Genomic DNA, 7,960 nt, shown 5'->3' on the forward strand with positions numbered 1-7,960 from the left:
TGGACCATTTGTTACAAACAGTTGCAAGATCTGAGTTGATGTCTATGCTCGATGGCTTTTCAAGATATAACTAGGTCAAAGTAGAAAACAAAGATCAACATAAAACAGCGTTCACAAAACCTTGGGGTACATTTGCATATCACAGGATGCATTTTAGACTGATCAACGCTGGGGCTACGTTCCAAAGATGTATGAGTGAGACCTTTGTTGATATGAAAGATCGAATAATAGTCATATACTTGGATGATCTCACTATGTTCTCCAAAAAAAGGAAAGACCATATGGAGGATCTAAGAAGAGTGTTACAAAGATGCAGAGAGCATGGGATTTCTCTCAACCCAAAAAAGTCAATTTTTTGTGTAACTGAAGGAAAACTACTTGGACATATAGTGTCACAAGAAGGCATTAAAATTGATCCTAACAGAGTAGAGGCCATCCAAAGACTAAGCCTACCTATAAAAAAAATAGGAGTTAAATCTTTCTTTGGCCAGGTGATTTTCCTTAGAAGGTTTGTTCCCAATTTTGCAGAAACTACTAAGCATATAATAGATATGATGAAGGGAAATTCAAGTTTCAAATGGAGTGAGGAAGGAAAGCAAGCTTTTTAGAGTATAAAAATTTTTGTTGCTAATGCCCCTGTGCTATGTCATCCAAATTACAAGCAAGATTTTATTATTTATTGCTATGCTTCGGAACATACATTATCAACTATTCTTGTGCAGGAGACTGATGAAGGAATACAAGCTCCCATTGCTTTTATGAGCATACCTTTGAAAAATAATGAACTAAAATATTAACAAATTGAAAAGCATGCTTATGCAATAGTCAGAGCACTTAAGAATTTCTATTTCTGTATCTTACATTCACACACTGTTGTCTTCGTCCCAGACAAAGTAGTAAAAAGTGTACTAACACAACAAGAATTAGGTTGCAATGTTAGAGGAGCATGGGTGGTGAAGATACAGGAATATGATATTGAGATTAAACCTACCAAGCTAATAAGAGGAAATGCTCTATACAGAGAAATTGTAGAAAACAAAACTACTAGAGAATTAGAAGAATTGAATGAGAAGCAACTGGTGCTAGCAATTGGTCTCTATGATTCATGGTTTGAAAAAATTTCTTACCTTTTAACATATGGTGAATGTCCAGAAGGTTTGAATACAAAACAAAGAAGAGATCTTAGATTAAAAGCGGCCAAGTATGTGATTTGGGATGCCAAGCTTTTCAAAAAGGCTATTGATGGTACATTCCTGAGGTGCGTAGATAAGCCACAGCAAGAAAAGCTGTTGAAAGCATTTCATGATGAGTCCTGGGGAGGACACTTCTCTTCTTCAATTATAGCTTTCAAAATACTAAGGCAATGCTATTACTGGCCTGGGATGTTCAAAGATACATATGCATGGGTAGCGAATTGTGAAAAGTGTAAAATGTTTTTTGGATGCCCTCAATTAGCCGCACTACCACTAAGACCTGTTATCATTGAAGGACCCTTTCAGTAATGGGGCCTTGATTTCATTGGTCCAATTACTCCTACATCCACTGCTGGTTATTAATATATCATAACTGCAATCGACTACTTCACCAAGTGGGTAGAAGCTAAGGCTACAAAGAAGACTACTTCTAAGGTGGTATGTGAGTTCATTAAAGAAAATTTTTTTGTTAGGTTTTGCATTCCCATTAAGTTAGTAATGGATAATGCATCCTATTTTTCTTCAATTGAAATTGCTAATTTCTTTTTTGAGTATGGGATCATCGTCAATCATTCATCTGATTATTTCCCTCAAGGGAATGGCCAAGTGGAATCTAGCAATAAGAACTTGATCAATATTGTAAAGAAACTGGTGTTAGATAACTGGAAGAATTGGCACAAAAAGATTCATGAGGCACTCTGGGCAGATCGAGTGACACCTAAGAGGTTAATCGAGATATCTCCTTTTGAGCTGGTTTATGGAACTAAAGCTAATCTACCTTTGCCATTGGAATTGGCCACAAGAAAACTCAGAATAGTAATTAAAGATGATGTCTATAAGGATGGTCTAGAAAAGAGAATCATGTATCTAAGTAAACTGGAAGAAGAAAGGATGGAAATTGTTGATCATATCACGCAACACCAAATGCAAGTAAAAGAACAAGACTGAGGAAATTCATGGTAGGAGACAATGTGCTACTTTGGGACAAAAGAAAGGCCACGAAAGGAATGTAGTTTGATGCTCTATGGAAAGGTCCACTCAGAATTCAATAGGCATTCGAGAACAATTCTTTCAAACTGGCGTATGAAGATGGTGAAGTACTACCCCTGACTTATAATGGTTAGGATCTCAAGCTCTACTAAGTTTCAAATTGAAAATAGGTAACCCCTGTAATGTACCATACTTAGACTTAGTGTCGTTTGTGTCTTAGTTAGCCTTCCCTTTCCATTTTTTCTTTTCTTTCCCTTTCTTGTTTTGTTTTGTGTTTGTTGTGTTGCCACCTTTTATTTTTCTTCTATGAAACCAAAGATTCTAAGTCCCTTTTCTTGGGCATACTCTACCCAAGTCCCCAGTAAGAGCCAGCTGTTGCCCCACTTTTCACCATATAAAAATTTTGCAAAGTGGAGAGTGAACTAATGTCATGTTCTATCAAGTCGGGTCAATAGGTCTTTCTTCTTTAGGTGTTGAGTTTCTCCATCAGTTTTTCATCATTTCCCTTCTCCCGTATCACATATAGCTCGGGAGGGTATTTCTTGATTGTCATGAGTCTTAAGGGTATATAGATTCTTGATTTGTGCTACATCTTTTGATTTCCATGCAGCTCATTTGATTTGGAGTTAAAGAAAATTAAATCGGTAGAAAATCAAGTTTCAACTTCTCCTTTGCAGGTTTTTGCACCCAAAAGGTAAAACTCTGCAAAGACTAGCAAATGCTATTTGTGAGCTTCATCAAAGTAAAGTGAATCATGCTAAGAAAATATCATTCAAGTGATGTCGTAATCTCACAGCGAGAACCATTTTAAAGCTTGGAAAATCATTGGGATAGGCATCAGCAGAAAACCAAAAAAGAGCTTCTCCATGGCGAACTTTGAAGTTAGTAATTAGTTTTCCAAAGAGGTATATGTAAAGGAATTGAGAAAGCCAATGGGCCCCACCCCTCACTTTCAAAGTCAATTTTGTGTTTTTTGGAGGCTTAAAATAAAGTGAATAAGGCAGAGGAAGTAAAACAATGAGTATTGGCAGAAAAACAAGTTTCTTCTTCTCCATTGCGGGTTTTCGCACCTAGAAGGTAAAACTTCGCAAAGATCCATAGTTGCTACTTGTAGGCTGAAACAAGGATATGTAAGCCACATAATGGTTAGATCATTCAAATATCATCAATTTTTCATAGCAAAAATTACTTAGAGCTCATTAGGATGAGCGGGATAAGCATCGGCAAAAAATTCAAAAGTAGCTTCTCCTCTAGCAAATTTTGAACCAAGAGTTAAATTTTCCGCAAAGGCCCAAATAGAGAAGTAAAGTTACTAAGTGGGCCCCATTTTTTGCTCACGAAGCCTCTTTTATATTTCCCAAAAGTTTTTGGTAAAGTTCTTAGGGTTGAAAGGCAAAAGTGATAGCTTAAGGGGAAAATTAGAAATCTGCTTCTCTGCTACAAGTTTTTACCCTCGAAGGACCTTTTTCGCATTTCAAAGAAAGTCATTCTTTCAAGTGTGGTAGGTATATGATTTGATTGCAAATTATTTTGAGCAAGTAAATAGAAGAAAATTAGTGGATTGATTAGGTTTTTGCAAGCAGAATTGACCTAAGAAGATTTTGCCCAAGGAAGTACTTCGTTCTTGTTTTTCCAAAAGATGGATGAAATGGGAAGTAAATCGGTAATTAATGAGAGTTACCGTTGAGCCAACGAAAATAGTGAAAAGAAAAAGATAAATCCGTTATAACCTTTGCATCCACCAATCCAACAGATTTACCCTTAATTTTGCTCGTGTGGCATGATTTATGAAATTCAATGGGCAAATCTAAGGTTATTTTATAAAGAGGGAAGTAACAGATTTTCAAACTCCCGTTTTACTACTATACTGTTGTACTAAATAGTGCTTTCAAATAATTTTTGAGTTACAGATTTTGCTTCTTGTGTCAGTTACAATTGTTTGGGTTTTTGCTATCATACATCAAATAAAATGGCAACAAGATTCATGGGCTTCGATGTATTGAGCAGAATTAAGTCGGCATGGTCAACTATCACAAATACTTCACTCTGTTTCTATGATATGCAAGATTTTCAAAGGAGATTAAGAGTAGAGCCAGTTCATTCCATAATGGTGAAACTTTGAGGAAGTGGATTAGTGGAAGCAGTTGGGTTTCCCATAGCAGTACAAGCCTTGGAGTTAATTTTGGAATGCATCAATCATTGCAACCCAGATACAAAGCATATCCTATTGCCTGACCAAACAGTATTGATTTCAATTGATCGACAAGCAGTAGTGAATTGCTTGCGAATTCCAGAACAGGAGGAGTTCTTAGATTTAATGATGAGTGGAACCATGTCCGAGTACTCTTTGAAGAAGATGGTTTGGAGGAGGGAGATCATGCAGTTTTGGTTTCAGAAGCAAAGGGGAGCTAAGAGTAAAGTCCCTAAAAATCTTTTCGGCATGAACCTCAAACCAAAAATTGTTGACATTTTGGTTATGTTGCATCGACTCAAAGGTGAGGTAGAAGCTTTTAATTTTGTAGAGCAGTACTTATTTTTGGTGCAAGTTATTTGCTCAGACACACAATATATTGACTAGGCATATGAGGTCAATGAGCATCTTTCTAGGGCTTTCAGTGCAGCCAAGTTTTATAATTCATTTTATATGTCCTCTTTCTTGATATACATGTTGGCTTCTCTTCAATTTTGGCCAAGACTCCCTAGAATTGAGAATTTTCCTGATAATGTAAAAATTTATGAGTCTTATCCATGCCTGCAATTATAGAATAGTTATGCAGAATACATTCGAGTAAATGATGCATTCACCATGAGGATTTGTAGGGAGCTCCAAGGGTTTCCAAAGAGGAGATTCGGTCTAGAAGCGATTACGACCATTAGCCAATTTGGCAGTTATTTCATTTAGTTTTCATCATTTTCTTATTTGCGTCTTGCAGTGTTCGATGGATTCCCACTGAAGCTTCCCAATTATCTAGATGATATGATCATGCTTGTGGAGATTGTGAGGCAAGCAGTACAAGTGAACATGTTGAGTGCCAGCCTGAGGAAGAAATGGTATGAATTCCCTATAAAAGTTGGAGCATACAGTTGTGAAACTAGATCAGATGCAAAGAATATACTCAAAGCATTTGAGAGTAAATACAAATTGGAATAGTATGAAGCAGTAAGGCCCCTGTTTGATCCTAATGGATATGCTAGAGATGTGCTCCAAATTGGAAGCGTAATCAAACATGTGACAACCATGGAGGATTATTGGGCAGATTGTAAGAATGAACTAGAGAGTTGAGATCGTGCCTTTGGTAGATTTATAATTGATCAGGTAAAGACATATGGAATAAATTTAGATGTGGAAGGATTGGAAGATGATGGTCAAAATATGTACAACAATACATATTTGACTAAGTTGAGGAAAACTCCAATTAGTTCTGAACCATATGTCGACATAGAAGAAGACTTTGACATCATAATGGAAAGAATTATCAAAAGGACTAGGAAGTGGGTTGAATGGACAGCTAAGAAAAGACAAAGTAGGAGCAAAACTACTCAAGCTTCTCCACCTATAGCTACTACAGCTTCATCTCAAAGCACCACACCCATTTCTACTAGCACAACTGGTCAAGGACCAGCCTAATCTGCAGGAGGAAATGACCAACCCCTAGAGAAAAATGTTTCAATAGCCCCAACCTATCAAGGTGGATCGCTACCAGTCATCAAAGCGCAAGCTGAAGCTGAGAAAGGTATGGAAGAGCAGAAAGATGGGTCTCCTGCTCCAGTCTCACCTCTGCATGCCACTCTACCCCCATCTCCTTAGCCTTTTCCAACTCCATCTCCCCATCATAGCCCTACACCAGCTATAAGTGCTCCTTCGCTAAAGCCCACTGGTTCTCCTATTCAAATAGTTCAGATTGGAGATGATAAAAGTAGTAGTAGAGAATCCACTGAGTCTGATGAAGTTGCAAAGAAAGCTCAAGAAGAAGAGAAAGCTCCAGTTTCATCTCGACTCCTTTCTCAAGATCCAAAGACCCCCTTTTCTGTAGCTACAACAACAACTCCAGTGAAAAAGAAAATGTTCAGCATTGAATCACTTGGAACAGCCTCCAAGGTGATTAGTACAGAGTCTTGGCTTGAGGATACTTTGGAGAAGAAGAGGAAAAGAAAAGATGAAAATTTTCCTTCAAAGGATGTTGTATCTCAAGCGGTTCGCTCAGGATTTTCCTTAGTAAAAGCTCAAAAATAGAAGACCTTGTCAATATTGGGACAAGATCTAGAAATAAGGCACTTAACTATGGAGGTGGTGAAACCAAACAAGGCAAGGAGAATTGAAGATATGATGCCAGAGGACTTCACTTTGCACTCAATTGATCTTGGAGAGGCTAGACATGATACAAAAGTAGGCCTATGGAAATCGAGTAATGAGGTGATAGAAGAGAAATTGGAGGCTCTCAAGTCATTGAAGGTCAGAATGAAAGCAAAAATAGAGGAGTTAAGAAGGTTCATATGGAAATTAGTTGTTCCATTGGCAACTATTATTGGTGTACCTACCACTAAAAATCCTTCAGCAGAAGAGGTACAAGCCTTCATATCACAACTCTAGAAAGATAGGCATTTTGGTCAGATTGGAAAGAAATGGATCGAGAAACTCAATGTAGAGAGAGTTTCCCTAATCGATCAAATTGGAAATATTATCCTCTGGCTAGAAACTAAAAATGATAATATTACGTCTAACAGTAATACCTTGGCTGGAGAAAGAGTAAGATGCATAGAATGTATTTCTCTCCTGATGATGGTTATTTAGATGAAGGAAAAGGATGAAATTGAAGCAAAGATCCTTAAGAAGGGAAATGAACCTCTGAATGAATGGCTCCAAAGTATGCAGTTCAAGATGGAAATGATTCAAGAGGCTAAGAAAGGACTCAGAGAAATAGGGGACAAGGTGAAGAAGACCCAGGACAGAGCATTTGAGCTTATGCGTGGCTTGCGCACTGAGTCACAAATCATTGGGCAAGGGAAATCCTTTATTAATATAGAAGTGATGAAGAATAACTTTTCTATATATTTAATTAACCTGTCTAGGATAACTTCAAGTAGTCAAAATAGGGTAACAGAAGTGCAAACACTTGGTGGATGCATGCACGTAGCTGCTAAAGAAGTGGCAAGTCAACTAAATGAAGTAAAAGAACTAGCTTTGGAGCATTCAAGGTGGCTATTGAGATTCACAAACATGCAAGTGTCTAGTCACGAGGAGATGATCCCAATTATAGTGGCTGTCAGAACATATAGGACAAAAATTGAAAAGGAGAAGAAGTCCAAGTGATTCAGATTTCCCCCATTTTCATTTTCTATTGTATATTTTGAAATCTTTGTTAATATTTTGGTATGATAAATTGGTATTTTTCCATTTGTCATCAAGAGAAGATGAACCGATTAATATTCCCATTGTAACGGTCATCTCTCAAATCCTATATGTATGAAATTCGATGATTAATCAAAGGTCAACAAATTTTTGTGTGAAGTACTATTTGTTGTAGAGACAATTGAATGGCACTTCATTTCAATCATTTTTCATTCCAGTAGGTGTAATTAGTTAGTATTTCCTTTTTGCATTATAGAGAACTAAGAAAGAACAGAGTTTCATTTCCCTTATTTTCTGGAATTCAAATGAATGTGATAAGTATTGTTATATTTCATTTGACAAAAGGATTCTATTAGTTTTCCTAATTCATCAATTCTAGTTTAGATTTAGATTTCAACTTATTTTAGTCTTCCGTGGATGGACTTAT

Source organism: Cupressus sempervirens, chromosome 7 (assembly GCF_028749045.1).
Source record: "Cupressus sempervirens isolate cs-2001-9-10 chromosome 7, ASM2874904v1, whole genome shotgun sequence".
NCBI classification, from domain to species: domain Eukaryota; kingdom Viridiplantae; phylum Streptophyta; class Pinopsida; order Cupressales; family Cupressaceae; genus Cupressus; species Cupressus sempervirens.